Below are 20,865 nucleotides of genomic sequence, written 5' to 3'. Positions count from 1 at the left end.
CTGGGAAAACTGGACAGCTACATGTAAAAGTGAAATTAGAACACTGCCTAACACCATACACAAAAATGAACTCCAAATGGATTAAAGACTTAAATGTAAGACCAGACACTATAAAACTCTTAGAGAAAAACATAGGGAGAACACTCTTTGACATATACCACAGCAAGATCTTTTTGATCCATCTCCTAGAGAAATGGAAATAAAAACAAAAATAAACAAATAGGACTTAATTAAAAGCTTTTGCACAGCAAAGGGAACCATAAATAAAACAAAAAGACAACCCTCAGATGGGAGAAAATATTTGCTAATGAAGCAACAGACCAAAGGATTAATTGCCAAAATATAAAAACAGCTCATGGAGCTCAATATCAACAAGACAAACAACCGAATCCAAAAATGGGTGGAAGATCTAAATAGACATTTCACCAAAGAAGACATACAGATGGCCAAGAGGTGCAGGAAAAGATGCTCAACATCACTAATTATTAGAGAAATGCAGTTCAGAACTACAATGAGATATCACCTCACACTGTTCAGAATGGCCATTATAAAAAAATCTAGAAACAATAAATGCTGGAAAGGGTGTGGTGAAAAGGGAACCGTCCAGCACTGTTGGTGGAAATGTAAATTGATACAACCACTATGGAAAACAGTATGGAGGTGCCTTAAAAAACTAAAAATAGAACTACCATACGACCCAGCACTCCCACTCCTGGGCATATACCCTGAGAAACCATAATTCAAAAAGAGACATGTACCAAAATGTTCACTGCAGCACTGTTTACAATAGCTAGGACATGGAAGCAACCTAAGTGTCCATCAACAGATGAATGGCTAAAGAAGATGTGGTACACATATACAATGGAATATTACTGAGCCATAAAAAGAAAAGAAATTGAGTTATTTGTAAAGATGTGGATGGACCTAGAGTCTGTCATACAGAGTGAAGTAAGTCAGAAAGAGAAAAACAAATATCATATGCTAATGCATATATGTGGAATCTAAAAAAAAAAAAAATGGTACTGATGAACCTAGTTGCAGGGCAGGAATAAAGATATAGACATAAAGAATGGACTTGAGAACACAGGGTGCGAGGGGGAAGATGGGGTGAAGTGGGAGTAGCATCTACATGTATACACTACTGAATGTAAAATAGCTAGTGGGAAGCTGCAGCATAGCACAGGGAGATCAGCTCGCTGCTTTGTGATGGCCTAGAGGGGTGGGATAGGGAGGATGGGAGGGAGGCTCAAGAGGGAGGGGATATGTATGCATATGGCTGTTTTACTTTGTTGTACAACAGAAACTAACAGTATTATGAAGCAATACTCCAATAATTATCTATTAAATAATATATAAGAGGCCTACTAGGTTGACTAACCATCCAAGTTTGCCTGGGACTGTTCAGTTTTAGCATTAGGAGTCCTGCACCCCAGAAAATGCCCCAGAACTGGACAATCTGAGACAGCTAGTCACCCTAGGCCTACCAGGCATGGTGCTTCCTCCTTAGTGGTGGGAAGTGCAAGAGGTAGTAATTTGTCCTTCACTTTAGAGGGGATATACTGGCAGTTCCGAGACCACTGGACCCCTAAAATCTTCACAGATGGGGCAGGACCCTGTATCTTCTCAGTTTATCTCCCCAGCCTCTGGAATTCAGTACTTTAAGAAGGCCTCGAATATACTTGTTGCTTCTTGCTCATCCATTCAAAGTGAGATTAATATAGAGGACTAATGTGGTGTTAGTCCAATAACATTGGTTATTGATCAGATCCAAACACTGGGTTTACCTGTGCTTGCAGTAAAATGTCCAGGACTCCTAATCCTTGACCAGCTGCCTTTATCTACCATCTCAGATTTCAAAGGGACTCTGCAGAGTAGAACATTCTTAAGACAAATGCTCCCACTTCAGTACTAGTGCTAGGAGATTTGTAAAATACATAGAATGTGCACTCATGTTCTAGGTTTATTTCAGGAAAAGGTTTAATATATCATCATTTTGGTGCATCCAAGAACACTGAAGCATAATCAATAATCTCTAACTACATTTAAAGTTAAAAAAATTGATTCAGTACTTTAAAAATTATTTTAAATAATGATTATTTATCATCATTTTTTAATTTCTTTGTTTCCTATGACATAATTTTGACCTCCTTTTGTTTTTTTTTGTATCCGTTCTGGTGAATAATCTATTTGGGGAAACTTGAGTTATAACAGATGGCATGAAATAGAAATGTTACCTCAGCAATTTAAAATCCATTTTCTTTCATTCCAGAAGTTTATTTTTGAGATATCTGCCTTGCAATGTCAGACTATGTAAATGTCTTTGTGACTTGGGAAAGAAATGTGCCACTGACTGACAGAATTGAATTGTAGAATAAATTTCCTTCTCCCTTTTCATCTTTATTAGGACTGTGTCTAGGCTGTGAGATGGCACCACCCATTTTGTGTTGCAGAGATCTGTCTGGGGCCAGGAGGGACCTTTGATAAGCCACAGACGCAGAATGACTTGAGCATGCTGGTCCATTAAAAATAGCTTAGGGTCTGATAAACCCTGACCGCCATAACAAAATTCGATCACCTGTTTCTTACTGCTTGATGTGCTTTCCAGATTCTTAAACTCTGGCCTCCATTCCCAAGTTAAAACTCGTTTACCTGCCTTTTATAACATTTGACCTCTTTTATTCTTCAGACTTGATTTTGGCCTTGCACTAAAATGCCAATCCTTACTTCATGGGATCTATTTCTCTTCTGGTATTATGTATCTTCCTATATCCCCGGTTTGGGTCTTACTATGGTTTATGTTGTCAGTCACTGCCTTATTAACTGAACTGCTTGATGGGAAGATTTATAAAAGAGGCTGCTCAGGTGGAATTGTGGTGAGCTGTCCTGAGTAGATGAGATCTTACAGGGGAAAGTTCTATAGACGGTGACTATTTTCAATCCACCCAGCAATGTAGTCCCTCTTTCCTTTATTCCATCCAAATAATGTTTTTATTACTCTTCAATATGTTGATTTCTAGTTGACAGCTGACATCTATTTTTATTCTGGGACATATTGTGGGCTCCTTATGTGATTTAGGTAGAGTTAGACAGTCAGATGTATAATTATTTTCTTTTCTCTTGAAACAAGTTAGGAAAAAACTTGTACTTGCTTAATATGTCTGGCAAGATCATTTTTCTTAGGGAGAGGATTATATTTGGAAAAATACCTGGATAGGCACTTGGGGTAGAAAGTTAGAGACCAAAGATATAGGTGTCAGCTGGTGACAGAAAGTGAGGAAAGAGGGCAGACCCACATAAAGGGGGTGAGGACTTATTTGTCATTTTCATGACAGAAGAGGTGATAAAGAAGAGAAGGATGGAAGGATAAAGCCCTGGTCTCTGAGAAGAGAAGGTACAAAAGATGAACCCTTAGAGGTAAGGTGAGAGTAAAAACTTTGGAGAGTAGGAATGGCTAACAGAGGTTTTCAGAATACATTCTTGTACCATCCACAATGTGAACTTCCTAGGAATCTCAGATATTAAACAAATTAAGGATGTTTTTGGGCTTCCCTGGTGGTGCAGTGGTTGAGAGTCCACCTGCCGATGCAGGGGACACAGGTTCGTGTCTCGGTCCAGGAAGATCCCACGTGCCGCGGAGCGGCTGGGCCTGTAAGCCATGGCCGCTGAGCCTGCGCGTCCAGAGCCTGTGCTCCACAAAAAAAAAAAAAAAAAAAAAAAAAAAGAATGTTTTGGGTAAAAATATATAGGCTTTTTAAATGAAAAACCACAGATGAACTGATTTGTCTAAGATGATTGAGTATGTTGAGCTGTCAGGTGAGGAAAAGACTCCTGAGAAGTGGAGAAAACACAACAGGGATTTCCAGATCTAATTGCCTTGGAGAAGTGTTGTAGTCCTGAAGGCCAGAAACTGCATGAGATGAGGCAATTTTACCCAGCTCTCAAGAGGCTGAAAACTCCAACTGATATATGTATTATAGCCTGGATATTGAATAAGAGGCTTAAGCTTCTGAGTAGTAGCCTTTGGGCCAAGAAATCAGAAACACAATGATCTATGGAGACTTTCAATTGCCAATTTGTTGGTGTTAATTAAGAATCCACAAGATCATCAGGGAGGCCCCCGAGAAGTCACTTCTCTTTACTATGGGAAAAAGTTGGGCTTATTCCTCTTCTTTCTCCTGTTACTATACTCCCTGTTCATTACGAAACATGTGCTATTATGGTGATGGGAAGGGGAGAGGGCACAATGAGGATGGGTCTTGAAATGCACTGGGAAAGAATGCAGAGGTTTAACCATCTAAGTCTGTTATTCAAACTCTAGATTTGGGATTAAGATATTGAGTTGTCTGCTCTCATGATGCAAATGTGCCATCATGAGGTCTGTAAAATTTTTTCTAGCTTCTGTGGATTTGACTAACTTCTAACACTGAGATTTTTTTTTAAATTTGTTTTATTTATTTATTTCTGGCTGCATTGGATCTTCATTGTGGTGCGCGGGGTTCTCATTGTGGTGGCTCCTCTTGTTGTGGAGCACGGGCTCTAGAGTGCAGGCTCGGTAGTTGTGGCACATGGGCTTAGTTGCTCCATGGCATGTGGGATCTTCCTGGACCAGGGCTCGAACCCGTGTCCCCTGCATTGGCAGGTGGATTCTTAACCACTGCACCACCAGGGAAGCCCTAACACTGAGATTTGTTTCAACAAATTTGCTTCACATCTGCCATGTGAAAAGCACAGAAGAAAGACTCTGGAAGTAAATAAGACAGAGGAAGAGAGACATTCTTGCTGGAGAGCCCAGAGAAGTCACCAAGGAGAACAAGGATTTTGGACCTGTGGCAACTGGTGCAGTTGACTGGATGTTAAGGGGAATTGTGAGAGTTGAAGCCACCAAGGTAGGCAGAATTATCAACTTCATCTTTAGAATTATGTTTTGAGATTTAAATTTTTGTTTACAGCTCAGGTTTCTACTTGCATTCCTCTTTTATTCAAAGAAAAAAAGTCATCAATTAGCATAGTGTTACACACACTCATGAATAAAATCTGGGGCGAATGATTAAAGAGGTTTGCATAAACACACATGGATGTTGAAAGTATGAATTGCACATTACAGCTCAAAACCAAATCTGTGCTCTTCACATCTTAGGGATGGATTTTGATAGTTTTTGTATAGTTTGGTGTAGTTTCAGAAGGTTAGGGAGAGATGAACTGTTTTTTTTTTTCTTCTTCTAATTCAGGTGATTAAATTGTTGCCTATAAAAACATGATTTCTTTTGGCTAGGGTATTTTGTTTGCTCAAAACAGGCCTTTGGAAGGTAAGTTGAGTACCAGCTCACTCTCTGGGGGCCCTTGAGATACTTCTGATGTGGATTACTTGGCATCAGGGATCCCAGAGGCTGCAGTCCTGAAAAAGAGAGGCCGTGGGTAGGCTTAGACCAATGAAATACCCCAGCAGCCCTGGGTGTCCTGTGACTTCTCACCCTCTTTGTGCCAATTGATTAGAACTTTGAGAGGATGGACTGCCCTCTGCCCAGAATGTCAAGAGCAAAGTTGTCCTTTGCACATGTGAGTAGGAAAATGGAGCCCAAACCCTAACAAGTGATCAATATCACTGCACAATTTAATGACTTGACTTCCTATCCCCCTCCCAAGTTTTTTTTTTTTTTTTTTTTTGCAGTACGCAGGCCTCTCACTGTTATGGCCTCTCCTGTTGTGGAGCACAGGCTCTGGACACGCAGGCTCAGTGGCCATGGCTCACGGGCCTAGCTGCTCCACGGCATGTGGGATCTTCTTGAACCGGGGCACGAACCCGTGTCCCCTGCATCGGCAGGCAGATTCTCAACCACTGTGCCACCAGGGAAGCCCCCCCTCCCAAGTTTGAGCCATCACTTCTGGGACTGGATCCTGGAAGAACATGGCTCCCATCTATCATCCTCCCTTAGGCAGACACAGACACAGAGATGAAGTCTATGATGTGAGAACCAGTTTTAGTAAATCCATCACTTAAAGTACTATTTGTGGTCTGGCTATGATGAATAACTCTTTGTTACTTGAAAAACCGTACATCTTAGTGAGAATTATCACTCTGTTAAATTCCTTTTTAAAAAAAATTGGAGTAAAATTGCTTTATAATGTTGTGTTACTCTGCTGTAAAATGAAGTGAATCAGCTGTATGTATACCTATATCTCCTCTCTCTTAGACCTCCCTTCCAACCATCCAGGTTGTCACAGAGCAATGAGCTGAGCTGCCCTGTGCTCTACAGCAGGTTCCCATTAGCTATCTATTTTACACATGGTACTGTATTTATGTGAAACCTAATCACCCAATTTGTGCCACCCTCCCTTTCCCCCTCTGTGTCCACATGTCCATTCTCTACGTCTACATCTCTATTCCTGTCCTACAAATAGGTTCATCTATACCATTTCTCTAGATTCCACTTATAAGTGTTAATATATGATATTTGTTTTTCTCTTTCTGGATTACTTCACTCTGTATGACAGACTCTAGGCCCATCCACATCTCTACAAATGACCCAATTTCATTTCTTTTAATGGCTGAGTAATATTCCATTGTATATATGTGCCACATCTTCCTTATCCATTCAAATATTGATGGACATTTAAGTTGTTTCCATGTCCTGGATATTGTAAATAGTGCAGCAGTGAACACTGGGGTACATGACTCTTTTTGAATTATGGTTTTCTCAGGGTATATACCCAGTAGTGGGATTGCTGGGTCATACCGTAGTTCTATTTTTAGTTTTTTAAGGAACCTCCATACTGTTTTCCATAGGGGCTGTATCAATTTACATTCCCACCAACAGTGCAAAAGGGTACCCTTTTCTCCACACCCTCTCTAGCATTCATTGTTTGTAGATTTTTTGATGATGACCATTCTGACCTGTGTGAGGGGATACCTCATTGTAGTTTTGACTTGCATTTCTCTAATAATTAGTGATGTTGAGGATCTTTCCCTGTGCCCCTTGGCCATCTGTATGTCTTCTTTGGTGTAATGTCTATTTAGGTCTTCCACCCATTTTTGGATTAGGTTGTTTGTCTTTTTGATATTGACCTCCATGAGCTGTTTGTATATTTTGGCGATTAATCCTTTGTCAGTTGCTTCGTTAGCAAATATTTTCTCCCATTCTGAGGGTTGTCTTTTTGTCTTGTTTATGGTTTCCTTTGCTGTTCAAAAGCTTATAAGTTTAATTAAATCCTATTTCTTTATTTTTGTTATTATTTCCGATACTCTAGGAGGTGGGTCAAAAAGATCTTGCTGTGGTTTATGTCAAAGACTGTTTTTCCAGTTTTCCTCTAAGAGTTTTACAGTGTCTGGTCTTACATTTAAGTCTTTAATCCATTTTGAGTTTACTTTTGTATATGGTGTTAGGTAGTGGTCTAATTTCATTAGCTCTTCTCTAAATGTTTGATAGAATTTGCCTTGTGAAGCCATCTGGTCCTGGACATCTGTTTTTTGGCAGATTTTTAATTACAGTTTCAATTTCATTACTTGTGATAGGTCTGTTTATATTTTCTAATTCTTCCTGGTTCAATCTTGGAAAATTGTACCTTTCTAAGAATTTGTCCATTTTTTCGTGGTTGCCCATTTTATTGGCATATAGTTGCTTGTAGTAGTCTCTTATAGTCCTTTGTACTTCTGCTGTGTCAGTTGTGATTTCCCCGTAGTCATTTCTAATTTTATTGATTTGTGTCCTCTCCCTTTTTTTCTTGATGAGTCTGGCTAAGGGTTTATCAATTTTATTTATCTTCTCAAAGAACCAACTTTTACTTTTATTGATCTTTGCTGTTGTTTTCTTTGATTCTATTTCATTTATTTCTGTTCTGATCTTTATGATTTCTTTCCTTCTATTGACTTAGGGTTTTCTTTGTTCTTCTTTCTCTAGTTGTGTTAAGTGTAGGGTTAGATTGTTTATTTGAGATTTTTCTTGTTTCTTGAGGTGAGATTGAATTGCTATAAACTTCCCTCTCAGAACTGCTTTTGCTGCATCCCATAGGTTTTGGGTCATTGTGTTTTCATTGTCATTTATTTCTATGTATTTTTTTATTTCTTCTTTGATTTCTCCAGTGATCTCTCGGTTATTTAGTGGCACACTGTTTAGACTCCATTTATTTGTGTTTTTTACAGTTTTTTTCCTGTAATTGATTTCTACTCTCATAGCATTGTGGTCAGAAAAGATGCTTGATATGATTTCAAATTTCTTAAATTTTCTGAGGCTTGATTTGTGACCCAAGATGTGATCTACCCTGGAGAATGTTCTGTGTGCACTTGAGAAAAAAGTGTATTCTGCCACGTTCAGGTGGAATGTTCTATAAATATCAATTAAATCTATCTGGTCTATTGTGTCATTTAAAGCTTGGGTTTCCTTATTTGTTTTTTGTTTGCATGATCTGTCCATTGGTATAAGTGGGGTGTTAAAGTCCCCTACTATCATTGTGTTACTTTCAGTTTCTCTTTTCATGGTTGGTAGCATTTGCCTTATGTATTGAGATGCTCCTATGTTGGGTGCATAAACATTTATAAGTGTTCTATCTTCTTCTTGGATTGATCCCGTGATCATTATGTAGTGTCCTTCTTTGCCTCTTGTAACAGTCTTTGTTTTAAAGTCTATTTTATCTGGTATGAGTATTGCTACTCCAGCTCTATTTCGATTTCCATTTGCATGGAATATCTTTTCCCATCCATTTGCTTTCAGTCTGTATGTGTCCCTAGGTTTGAAGCAGGTCTCTTGTAGACAGCATATATACGGGTCTTGTTTTTGTATCCATTCAGCTAGTCTGTGTCTTTTGGTTGGAGCATTTAATCCATTTATATTTGAGGTTATTATCAATATGTATGTTCATATTACTATTTTCTTAATTGTTTTGGGTTTGTTTTTGTGGGTCGTTTTCTTCTCTTGTGTTTCCCACCTAGAGAAACGTCTTTAACATTTGCTTTAAAGCTGGTTTGGTGGTGCTGAATTCTCTTAGCTTTTGCTTCTCTGTAAAGCTTTTGAGTTTTCTATCGAATCTGAATGAGATCCTTGCTGGGTAGAGTAATCTTGGTTGTAGGTTTTCTCTTTCATTACTTTAAGTATATCCTGCCACTTCCTTCTGACCTGCAGAGTTTCTGCTGAAAAATCATCTGCTAACCTTATGTGGATTCCTTTGTATGTTATTTTTTGTTTTTCCCTTGCTGCTTTTAATATTTTTTCTTTGAATTTAATTTTTGTTAGTGTGATTAATATGTGTCTTGGTGTTTTTTTCCTAGGGTTTATTCTGTATGGGACTCTCTGTGCTTCCTGGGCTTGGGTGACAATTTCCTTTCCCATCTTAGGGAAGTTTTTGACTATAATCTCTTCAAATATTTTCTCAGACACTTTCTTTTTCTCTTCTTCTCTGGGACCCTTATGAATCAAATGTTGGTGCATTTAGTGTTCTCTCAGTAGTCTCTGAGATTGTATTCAATTCTTTTCATTCTTTGTTCTGCTGCTCGGCAGGTATTTCCACCATTCTGTCTTCTAGCTCACTTATTGGTTCTCCTGCCTCATTCTATTATTGATTCCTTGTATTGTATTTTTCATTTCAATTATTGTGTTGTTCATCCCTGTTTGTTTGTTCTTTAGTTCTTCTAGATCTTTGTTAAACATTTCTTGTATTTTCTCAATCCGTTCTTCCATTCTATTTTTGATATTCTGGATCATCTTTGCTATCATTACTCTGAATTCTTTACATCTTTACTATCCTTACTGAATTCGGGTAGGTTGCCTATTTCTTCTTCATTTATTTGGTCTTGTAGGTTTTTACCTTGCTCCTTCATCTGTGACATATTTTTTTGCCATCTAATTTTTATTTTTTTATGAGTGGGATTGTTTTCCTCTCTTACTGGTTGTTTGGACTGAGGCTTCCAACACTGGAGTTTGTAGGCTGTTGGGTAGAGTTGGGTCTTGGTGCTGAGTTGAGGACTTATGTGAGACCTCACTCCAATGAATATTCCCTGGGGTCTGAGGTTTTCTGTTATTCCAGTGGTTCCAACACAGAGTTCCCACTACAGGAGCTTAAGCCCTACCCCTAGCTCATGAACCAAGATCCTGCAAGCCACATGGGGTGGCAAAAAAAAAAAAAAAGAGAGAACGATAACAAAGTAAAAAATAAAATTAGACTATGAAACTAACAGATATGTTAGAAAGAATACAGAAATAAAAATATAGATGAATCAACAACCAGAAGGTACATCAGTACCACAACAGTAAAAAAGAGGAGGAGGGAAAAGAAAAAGAAAGATAAAAAGGAGGAGAAGTCCTTGGCTGTGGAGGGTGGGACCTGAGCAAGGGGAAGGTTTGTGTGTGGGGTGTGACCTATGCTCAGGACCCACAGGGCTGGAAAAGGCCCTGGAGGCTGTGGGGGGTGGGGCTTAGGCTCAAGGAACAGAAGGGGCCCAGGTGTGCCCCCCATCCCTGGTCTCAGAGGGCAGTGGACCTCACCTGGGAGCCCAGCTGGGTTCCTGGGCACTCAAGCTCAAGTTCCCAGGAAGCCTCCGCTCCTCTCCGGCTCCTCCAAGATGGCTCTCCTGATCTCCACGGCCACCCTCCTATGCCCCCAAGGACCCACGTGGCCTGGAAGGGGCTTTGGAGGGCAGGGGACAGGCCTGGGAGCTCAGCAGGCTCCCTGGGCCTGAGTGGGCGGGGCAAATGCCCTCCACACCTCTCCCATTCCTCCCAGAAATTCCCTCCCACCTGCTTCTCCTGATCTCCCTGGCCTCAGAGGTGCCAATCCTGTCTGGCCTCCACTTCTCCTTCCCCCTCAGTCCCCCCACGTCCTACTGGTTCACTTGGGGGTTCCTCCTGTCTCCTTGGGCATCAAGGTCCCCCCAACAGTGGCTGGCAGGCACCCTAGTTGTGAGGAAATGCTAACTCAGCATCTTCCCACACTGCCATCTTGACTCCATTCCTCAGGCCTCATTTTTTAAAAGCTACCTGAGTCGGGTCTTTGTTTCTTGCAACTATGAGCATTCTAACTTATACTATCCCAGAGTCTGAAAGAGACCCAGGCACAACGTAGGAATTCTGTAAGTGTCTGCTGATTGAATTGAGCTCTGAGTTGAATGGTTACTGAGCAAACAAGAAGAGCACCTCCATCTATTAGATCCTAAGCGTCTGGCACAACCCCTAGACCAGAGAATGTGTTTGGCAAATACTGCTTAAAGCCAGAATGGCTTCAGGATCTTCACAAGCAACAGAGAAATTTTAGCAGTCTGGATGGAAGGATGAAGATGAGAAAAAATTAGCTCAGTCAAAACTCAAGTTCTGGAAGAATCTTTCTACTCAAATGTACAGTGAAGGAGCTGCCCCAGGCAAGGTCAGGAAAAGAGAAGCTGAAGAGGTCTCTAGCCTTCTCTGGTGGCTCAGAGGGGAAGGCAGTGTGTCACTTAGGAATCTGTGTGAAGTTGGAGATGGGGAAGGGAGTGGAAATGCACACAGGAGACATCCCTTGGTAAAAGGAGGCAGAGTCTGATGTCTGGAAACTTCCTTAGAAAGGAGAGAGATGAAGCAAAGGAAACTCCAAGCTATCCTGCCTGTATCCATTCCATTAGCTCATGGGAGTTATGGCAGCTGAGAACTCTTAGCCGAGTCCATCTCCTGGACTTGCCCTCAGGTAACTAGTGCTGACTTATACCCAAGGCCAAGCCCCCTTCCTTGGAGCAACCCAAATATAAAGATTTGTCCATGCAAACAGCTTCCAGGCCCAAGCCTCTCTCTCCAACTGAGGATAACACTGAAAGGTCATCCAGGCTTCAGAACTGCCCGTGGAATTGACTGAAGCTTGTGGCCACACTGCAGTTCAACAGCTTAACTTTTCCCTCAGCCCAGCCCGCTTTCCTGTGTTCCCACAATGGTATTGCTCTCAAGAGCATCTCCCATTGATTTTGTGCATGCAAATCTCCTCCCAGTCTGCTTCTCTATATCAAAAACGTAAGGGTCTGAGACTTTTACTCTACCTGCAAGCTAACAAGTTAATCTGCCACAGGCTCATAGATTCTGGCAGAACACATGAGACTCCTGGGTCAAGGACAAAGAATGTTGTTACCCATGGCACAGTAGGCAGCATGAACTTCGTATTTAAATTGATTTTCCTTGCTCCCGAAATCCCACGGGGTGATACAGAACACAGAGTAGGTTTGCGTCACAGCCAAACAACCCTGAGCTTAGGAAAACTCTATCTTTTAAATGGGGCAACTAGCAAATCTGCTTACCCTTTGCCCTGGAGGGAGACATTATATTTATTCTACTGGTTAGGAAACAAATATGCCTTCTGTCCTGGAGACAGGTAGTCTCTCTAGTTTCTAAATCTGTTTGTCACATAAACATCCTTTAAAAATTTTTTTTTAATTTTTATACAATCTTTGGATATGTACTGTTCCATTGTATATAAATACCACATCTTCTTTATCCATTCAGCTGTTGATGAACACTTAGTTTGCTTCAGTACCTTGGCAATTGTAAATAATGCTGCTATGAACATTGGTGTGCATGTATCTTTTCAAATTAGTATTTTTGGTTTTTTCGGATATATATCCGAGAGTGAAAATACTGGATCATATGGTAGTTCTATTTTCAGTTTTTTGATAAACCTCCATACTGTTTTCCACAGTGGCTGCACCAATTTACATTCCCACCAATAGTGTACAAGTGTTCCCCTTTCGCCACCATCTTTGCCAACATTTGTATTTGCATTCTTTTTGATGATAGCCATTCTGAAAGGTGTGAGATGATATCTCACTGTGGTTCTGATTTTCATTTCCCTGATGATTAGTGATGTTGAGCATATTTTCACGTGCCTGTTGGCCAACTGCATTTTTTCTTTGGAAAAGTGTCTATTCAGTTCTTCTGCTCATTTTTTAATCGGGTTGTTTAAACATTCTGGAATAGATAGTTCAGAACAAAAACTGATAGAAGATGTGCAGAAATGGGAGGTGACCAGGGACAGTTGTCGCCCAACATGGGAAACCCAGCCTGTGTGACACACACATGCACACACACTTGTGAAGCTACTGTAATTTCAGCATTCATGTAAATGTTGTCTCTTAATTTTCAGAGTAGTGTTTTTTTATTTTCAATTATATATTTGAGGGTTATTATAGAGTTTTTTCTTTTTAATTGTTTACTTTTGTCAATTAAATATGTATATAATTTAAAAAATCAAATGGGGGACTTCCCTGGTAGCGCAGTGGTTAAGAACATGCCTGCCAATGCAGGGGACATGGGTTTGAGCCCTGGTCCGGGAAGATCCCACATGTCGTGGAGCAACTAAGCCTGTGCACCACAACTACTGAGCCTAAGCTCTACAGCGCACAAGCCACAACTACTGAGCCCATGTGCCACAACTACTGAAGACTGTGCACCTAGAGCCCATGCTCCGCAACAAGAGAAGCCACCACAATGAGAAGGTCACACACTGCAACGAAGAGTAGCTCCTGCTCGCCACAACTACAGAAAGACAGTGTGCAGCAATGAAGACCCAGTGCAGCCAAAAATTAATTAATTAATTTTAAAAATATCAAATAAAAATCAAATGGAACCAAACTCATAATGGAAAACAAGTAGTCCCCTACCCAATCCCCATCACTACTATTTCCTGTTTCCAAAAGGCAACAACTTTCAATTACCATAGCCAATTCCTCTGGTATTTACCTTCATATTAATAATTTAAAAACAAAATACTGATCATGTCATTTTTGTCTGTTTCTCTTAAATAGAATTTGTTGCCTACCTACAGAAGTCAAGGAATTAACTCATATCAATTGTCATATACACACATTTTCTCTCCACCACCCTCTAAGTATTTTTTAGTTAAACCCATATTCAATTTTTCCATTTTTATGATTAATATTGTTTACCAAGGAGTCAAGAATATACTATGATAATATTTCCTTCCTAATTTACTTCTTTCCTGGAATTAATTACCTTTTTTTTCCCATTTGGTTTAAATCTCCAAGTACTTTCACTGTCTTCAAATAGCTCCATAAAATGTCTCCCAATTCAATTTTCCATATGATCAAAGCTGTCCAATAATCTACGAGTCCAATTTTCCTGAAGGTATTCTTCCTGTAATGTTCCTTTCCAGCCTGGGCAGGTTGCTCTCTAGACCAGGTGTGCCACTGCTATCCCTGGATTCCTAGGTGTATTATCAAGGAAAATTTTCTCTACTTCTCTCCCTCATTTTGGTAGGCAACTATCCTCCAGTATTTGCCTGAAATGGTGCATAGGAGATAAAAATCTGTAGACCCTGGAGGTATGAACATGGCTTTTTTTTTCTCTCCTTATGCTTAAATAACAGTTTGTGTGGGTATTAAATTTGAAGAAATTATTCATTAATTTCAAGCCTCCAGAGTTTCTTTTAAGAAATGTGATACCTATCTTAATCTTTTGTATGCAATCTGTTTTATATATCTGGGAGAATTTAACATCTCTCTTCTAACTGAAAAGTATCTTCATATACTTAGTGGGCCCTTTCAATCTGGAAATATGTTTTTCAGTTCCAAGAAATTCACCTTGGTCAGTGGATCCATTTCTTATTCTCTGTTCTCTGGTTCTGAAATTCTATTAATTGAACATCTACCTCCTGAACAGATCCTTGAATTTTCTTATCTCCTCTTGACTATTTTGTATTTTCTGTCTTTTGTATCCTTTGGTCTTTCAATAAATGCCATCTTTATCTTCTAATCCCCCTCTTGAAGTTTAAATCTTTGTCCATATTTTTTAAGTTCCAAGAGTTTTTTTCTTGTTGTCTGACAATACTCATTCTTTTTTTAAAAAAATAGTATCTTGTTATTATTTCATGAATCGTTACCTTTAATCTTTCTAGAGTGATCATCAGTTGTAGGTTTTGGATAGTTCCTCCTACATTTACACTGCGTTTTTTCCTGGTGTGTTAGTTTTGGCTTTGTATTTCATGTTAGAGGGTATCTTCAAATGTTAGATGATCCTACACTGTCCATTATGATTAATAGTGAGAATTAAAATCCCAGTTGGAAGCTTTATATGAATGAGCCAGACCTGTCAACAGGAAGGTTTCAATATTGTTGACTGAGGTGGGTCCTAGCTTTTCTTAGGAGGCACTCTCAAATATCAGTATCTGTAGGTAATTTTTGTTTTGTTTTTAAGCTGGCAAGTTTCCCCAAATGGAACTCCTCTAATCTCCTACCTCTCCTACGGCTCTGAGCATCAGCATTCTCAGAGCCAAGAAGAAGAGATTGGGGATGGATCTCATCCTTCAGCTTATGGATTTTCATTTAATCCCCTCACCCTATTTTTAACACAGTGCCACACCACTGTACCCATCTGTGTCTGGTATCCCTGAGACCTGACCTCATATGGCTCAATACCTCTAAGAGAGTGAACATCCAGTCTTCTGCTATGGGTTGCACTGGCTGAGTGTGCTTGCTGATTAGCTGAATGGTCTGGAAGAAGGAACCTGGAAATCTAGCTGACTCTTCTAAAGGCTTTCAACTAGTTTTCTGTTTGGGGTTCTGCCCTGTAATCTCACCTTCAGGAATATCCAATGTCTCAAATTCCTGAACCTTTCTAGGGTTCTGTGATGCAAAAATTACTTTCTCCTCACTGATTTCTCCTCTACAGGCATGTAAGTTTCAGCTCTCTCTGGCAGGCTAACTTGTTTTTACATTTATCTATTTGCTTTCTATATTCCAAAATTTTGTTTTTATCACTCATCTGCTGCTATCCTTTCTTCCATTCTCAATGTCTTTGTGGTTTTTCACTTTTATTTATCCTTTGACTCATTTTAATAGGGGAGGGAGTTGAGAAGAACTAATGTGCTCATTCTATCATGTTTAATAGGAAGGCTTGGGATGCCATCATCTATTCATGTCTTATGATCTCTAAGGTTTGTGATCTAGCCTTGGGGAGATTTCAAGGCAAAAACTATTCATTAAACACCTACAACCTACCAAAGATTCAAAATAATTTCAGGTTCAGAACACATACGTATTCATGGCTTATAAAGAGGAAACAACTAAATATTATATAAACTAGGAAATAATAACACTCAACTATATGATACAAATAAAGACAAGACTCAGGGCCTTCCTTGCTCTATACCTCTCAGAGGGGACCAATGTGTAGTACTTGCTGTGAGTTTGCTGGAGGTGGTGGGGTGCAGACCTAAAGATTCCTAGAGCAGACTTGGAAGCTCTATCTTAACTGGAAGATGTATAGGAAATGAAATAAACTTTGAAGAGTTAAAACCTTAGAAATCTTAGAAGCAGAAGCTTATGATAAGATAACCCACATATTTAAATGTTTTAAAAACAATTTACTATATAAATAAATAGTATAGCTGTAGAAGTGCTGGCCCCCTGTAGAAAGAAGATCTTCAGCAATAATTTTCATCTTTGAGCAAAGATCTACTCATTTTAAATCCTTCTTTTTTCTTGTTAAGATTCACTAACTTATAGAGCTCTATTCTCTCCCTCTTCAGTATAGTGTTATCAAAGAAAATCATATTTCTTTAAATATGTTGTACTACTCAGACTGCTTGCTAGCTCAGTCTGACTTTCTCTGCTCTTCCATTTCCTGCCAGATAATAACCTTAAAGCCAGAAACAGAAACGGAATTGCCAGGGGCAGAGGGCAAATGTCAAACAGTAGAGAAAGGTAGGCTCAGAAAGTGACATGGAGAGACTTCCCTGGTGGTCCAGCAGTTAAGACTCCATGCTCCCAAAGCAGGGGGACCGGGTTCAATCCCTGGTCAGGGAACCAGATCTCGCATGCCACAACTAAAGAACCAGTATGCCACAAATAAGACCTGGTGCAGCCAAATAAATTAATAAATACTGGAAAAAAAAAGGAAAGAAAGAAAGAAAGGAAAGAAAGGAAGGAAGAAAGGAAGGAAGGAAGAGACAAGGACACAGGGAATAAAAAAGGATTCAGAAGATGATTGACGTAAGTGGAGAAGGCAGGGACGGGGGGGTTGCAAAGGAAAGGGGATACAAGGAAAGGGATGGAATGAGCATAGAGACCACACAGCAGAGCACGTTGTTGGTGCAATGGGAAGCTCCTCTGCAAAGGGTAGACCTCAGAGCAGTTCTCAGACACGAAATGCAAATATGCCAAGCTCCATCTGTCCTCTGAGAATATGTTGTGGACTGCAAGAGTTCTAGGAGAGAGAGGAGAAGATGGCGGAAGAGTAAGATGCAGAGATCACCTTCCTCCGCACAGATACATCAGAAATACATCTACATGTGGAACTGCTCCTACAGAACACCCACCGAATGCTGGCAGAAGACCTCAGACCTCCCAAAAGGCAAGAAACTCCCAATGTACCTGGGTAGGGCAAAAGAAAAAAGAAAAAACAGACAAAAGAATAGGGACGGGACCTGCACCAGTGAGAGGGAGCCGTGAAGGAGGAAAGGTTTCCACAAACTTGAAGCCCCTTCGCGGGCGGAGACTGTGGGTGGCAGAGAGGGGGAGCATTGGAGCCACTGAGGAGAGCGCAGCAACAGTGGGGCGGAGGGCAAAGCAGAGAGATTCCCACACATAGGATCGGTGCCGACCAGCACTCACCAGCCCGAGAGACTTGTCTGCTCACCCGCCAGGGCAGGCGGGGGCTGGGAGCTGAGGCTCGGGCTTCAGGGTCGGATCCAAGGGAGAGGTCTGGGGTTGGCTGCATGAACACAGCCTGAAGGGGTTAGTGCGCCACGGCTAGCCAGGAGGGAGTCCAGGGAAAATGTCTGGACCTCCCTCTTTGTTTCCTGGTGCGCGAGGAGAGGAGATTAAGAGCACCGCTTAAAGGAGCTCCAGAGACAGGCGCGAGCCGCGGCTATCAGTGTGGACCCCCGAGACGGGCATGAGACGCTAAGGCTGCTGCTGCCACCACCAAGAAGCCTGTGTGCGAGCACAGGTCACTCTCCACACCTCCCCTCCCAGGAGCCTGTGCAGCCCGCCACCGCCAGGGTCCTGAGATCCAGGGACAACTTCCCCGGGAGAATACACGGCGCGCCTCAGGCTGGTGCAACATCACGTCGGCCTCTGCCACCGCAGGCTCGCCCTGCATCAATGCCCCTCCCTCCCCCCGGCCTGAGTGAGCCAGAGCCCCCGAATCAGCAGCTCCTTTAACCCCATCCTGTCTGAGTGAAGAACAGACACCCTCAGGCAACCTACATGCAGAGGCGGGGCCAAATCCAAAGCTGAACCCCGGGAGCTGTGCGAACAAAGAAGAGAAAGGGAAATCCCTCCCAGCAGCCTCAGAAGCAGCGGATTAAATCTCCACAAAAAACTTGATGTACCCTGAATCTGTGGAATACCTGAATAGACAACGAATCATCCCAAATTGAGGAGATGGACTTGGGGAGCAAGATAGATTATTTTTTCCCCTTTTTCTCTTTTTGTGAGGGTGTTGTGTATGCTTCTGTGTGAGATTTTGTATGTATAGCTTTGCTTTCACCATTTGTCCTAGGGTTCTGTCCTTCCATTTTTTTGTTTTTTATTTACTTAAAAATTTTTTTTTCTTAATAATTATTTTTTATTTGAATAACTTTATTTTATCTTACTTTATTTTATTTTATCTTCTTTCTTTCTTTCTTTCTTTCTTTCTTTCTTTCTTTCTTTCTTTCTTTCTTTCTTTCTTTCTTTATTTCTTCCTTCCTTTCTCTCTCTCTCTTTCTCTCTTTCTTTCTATTTTTTCTCCCTTTTATTCTGAGCCGTGTGGATGAAAGGCTCGTGGTGCTCCAGCCAGGCATCAGGGCTGTGCCTCTGAGGTGCAAGAGCCAACTTCAGGACACTGGTCCACAAGAGACTTCCCAGCTCCATGTAATACCAAATGGCAAAAATCTCCCAGAGATCTCCATCTCAACACCAAGACCCAGCTTCACTCAACGACCAGCAACCTACAGTGATGGACACCCTATGCCAAACAACTAGCAAGACACGAACACAGCCCCATCCATTAGCGTAGAGGCTGCCTAAAATCATAATAAGGCCACAGACACCCCAAAACACACCACCAGACGTGGATCTGCCCATCAGAAGACAAGATCCAGCCTCATCCACCAGAACACAGGCACTAGTCCCCTCCACCAGGAAGCCTACACAACCCACTGAACCAACCTTAGCCACTGGGGACAGACACCAAAAACAATGGGAACTAAGAACCTGCAGCCTGTGGAAAGGAGACCCCAAACACAGTAAAATAAGCAAAATGAGAAGACAGAAAAACACACAGCAGATGAAGGAGCAAGGTAAAAACACACCAGACCTAACAAACGAAGAGGAAATAGGCAGTCTACCTGATGAAAAATTAACAATAATGATAGTAAAGATGATCCAAAATCTTGGAAATAGAATAGAGAAAATGCAAGAATCATTTAACAAGGACCTAGAAGAACTAAAGAGGAAACAAGCAAGGATGAACAACACAATAAATGAAATTAAAAATACTCTAATGGGATCAATAGCAGAATAACTGAGGCAGAAGAACGGGGAAGTGACCTGGAAGATAAAATAGTGGAAATAACTACTGCAGAGCAGAAGAAAGAAAAAAGAATGAAAAGAACTGAGGACAGTCTCAGAGACCTCTGGGACAACATTAAACACACCAACATTCAAATTATAGGGCTCCCAGAAGAAGAAGAGAAAAAGAAAGGAACTGAGAAAATATTTGAAGAGATTATAGTTGAAAACTTCCCTAGTAAGGGAAATAGTTAATCAAGTCCTGGAAGCACAGAGTGTCCCATACAGGATAAATCCAAGGATAAACATGCCAAGACACATATTAATCAAACTATCAAAAATTAAATATAAAGAAAACATATTAAAAGCAGCAAGGAAAAAACAACAAATAACACACAAGGGAATCTCCATAAGGTTAACAGCTGATCTTTCAGCAGAAACTCTGCAAGCCAGAAGGGAGTGCCAGGACATATTTAAAGTGATGAAGGAGAAAAACCTACAACCAAGATTACTCTACCCAGCAAGGATCTCATTCAGATTTGATGGAGAAATTAAAACCTTTATAGACAAGCAAAAGCTGACAGAGTTCAGCACCACCAAACTAGCTTTACAACAAACGCTAAAGGAACTTCTCTAGGCAAGAAACACAAGAGAAGGAAAACACCTACAATAACAAACCCAAAACATTTAAGAAAATGGGAATAGGAACATACATATCGAGAATTACCCTAAATGTAAATGGATTAAATGCTCCCACCAAAAGACACACACTGGCTGAATGGATACAAAAACAAGACCCGTATATATGCTGTCTACAAGAGACCCACTTCAGACCTAGGGACACATACAGACTGAAAGTGAGAGGAAGGAATAAGATATTCCATGCAAATGGAAATCAAAAGAAAGCTGGAGTACATGGAGGCTAAACAATACACTACTTAATAACCAAGTGATCACTGAAGAAATCAAAGGGGAAATCAAAAAACACCTAGAAACAAATGACAATGGAGACACGATGACCCAAAACCTATGAGATACAGCAAAACAAGTTTTAAGAGGGAAGTTTATAGCAATACAATCCTACTTAAGAAACAGGAAACATCTCAAATAAACAACCTAACCTTGCACATAAAGCAATCAGAGAAAGAAGAACAAAAAAACCCCAAAGTTAGCAGAAGGAAAGAAATCATAAAGATCAGATCAGAAATAAATAAAAAAGAAATGAAGGAAACGATAGCAAAGATCAATAAACTAAAAGCTGGTTCTTTGAGAAGGTAAACAAAACTGATAAACCATTACCCAGACTCATCAAGAAAAAAAGGGAGAAGACTCAAATCAATAGAATTAGAAATGAAAAAGGAGAAGTAACAACTGACACTGCAGAAATACAAAGGATCATGAGAGATTACTAC

The sequence above is a fragment of the Kogia breviceps genome, chromosome 4, assembly GCF_026419965.1.
Source record: "Kogia breviceps isolate mKogBre1 chromosome 4, mKogBre1 haplotype 1, whole genome shotgun sequence".
Classification (NCBI taxonomy): Eukaryota; Metazoa; Chordata; class Mammalia; order Artiodactyla; family Physeteridae; genus Kogia; species Kogia breviceps.
This window is presented reverse-complemented; position numbering follows the sequence as displayed.